General features: G+C 34.1%; 1 protein-coding gene across 5 annotated transcripts in view; it reads left to right on the forward strand.

Moving 5' to 3' along the window:
• Positions 1-1464, forward strand: part of LOC106874755 (palmitoyltransferase ZDHHC11) — a 77395-nt gene that overhangs the window by 47740 nt on the left and 28191 nt on the right. The window lies entirely within an intron of this gene.

Here is a 1464-nt window from a genome sequence, read left to right on the forward strand (position 1 = left end):
TATATATATATATATATATATATATATATCTCAGCCAAAGGTTCCCAGAATATTTCTGCCTACTAAATTTTTCTCAAAGGCCATTAGTCAATTTGAGGGTCTATGGCAGAAGATACTTGCCTAAGGTACCATGCAGCAGGATGAAACTGGGAACCATGTGCTTGTAAAATGAATTTTTAACCATACGTCCATGCGTGCATATACATATAAAAATGTAATTTTATGCATTTGTTTGTGTGTATCTGTGTGTGTGTCTGTGTGTGTGTCTGTGTGTATAATGAAATTATTCTATACATATCATATATGTGTGTAAGCATACTTCCATTATCTCAACTTCTCTTTTTATATATATATATATATATATATATATCAATATTTTTGTCTTATTCTTTTACGAAACCTTTACATTCTTACACACACATACACAGACAGATTTATACAGCTCTATGCACTTTTGTGCATTATGTATGTTTAACTATTGGATATTCTGATGTTTTGTTGTATCGTATGGAAATCAATTCATAATGCAAGTCAGTTTGCCCTTTCTGAAACTTTATCACTTTATACGGCTATGAACTGCTGTTAATTCCAGTATTTTAAATGCATTAACTTAGAACTTTTTACAAATTTCTAGCAACTCTCCTAATCTAAACGCAATACACAAAATACTGAGTCATTTCCAAGCACTGTATAATGACATTTAAGCTAAAACTTGCAACAAGTCTATGTTAATCATTACTACAACTTTTTCCCCAATCATCACCACCACCACCACCATCATCATTATCATCATCACCATCACCACCATCACCACCATCATCATTATAGTCATCATCATTACTCCTGCTATTGTGTTATAGATTTAACCTGCAGGCTGCTGCTGCTAGCACTCATTTTCAGTTGAGTAGAGTAACATGGGATGATGTGCCTTGCTCAAGGGGCCAGTGTTCCATCCAGTCTGTGAGTTGAACTCAAGACCTTATAATTATGAAAACGACAATTTAACTACTGGCTCATGAATGTTTGTGCCTATGTCTATATAAATATATATATATATATATATACATATGCACATACACACACACACATATATGTAAATGTGTGTGTGTGTGTGTGTGTGTGTAAAATGTATTTGTGTGTATATACATGTATGCCTACGTACATATGTGCATGTGTATGTGTTGTCGATCCTCAGGTCAGCTGTTATCAAGTTGACATGGTGAAACATGTTCTACCTATCCCTATCCTGTCTGTTTATACATAATTTATTTTAGTTTACATTATCCATTATATCTTCCTTGTTTTTAAGATATAGTAAGATATGGCTTGAGAAAGATTTTGTTTGCTCAGTGAAGCAGGTTAAACTAACAGCCCCCCCCCGCCCCCACCAGACACCCTCTGTACCTTATCATAGTACTTATTCAAGGATCCGTTTTGATTTTGCTGTTCATACTCACATATGAT

Source organism: Octopus bimaculoides, chromosome 20 (genome assembly GCF_001194135.2).
Source record: "Octopus bimaculoides isolate UCB-OBI-ISO-001 chromosome 20, ASM119413v2, whole genome shotgun sequence".
Classification (NCBI taxonomy): domain Eukaryota; kingdom Metazoa; phylum Mollusca; class Cephalopoda; order Octopoda; family Octopodidae; genus Octopus; species Octopus bimaculoides.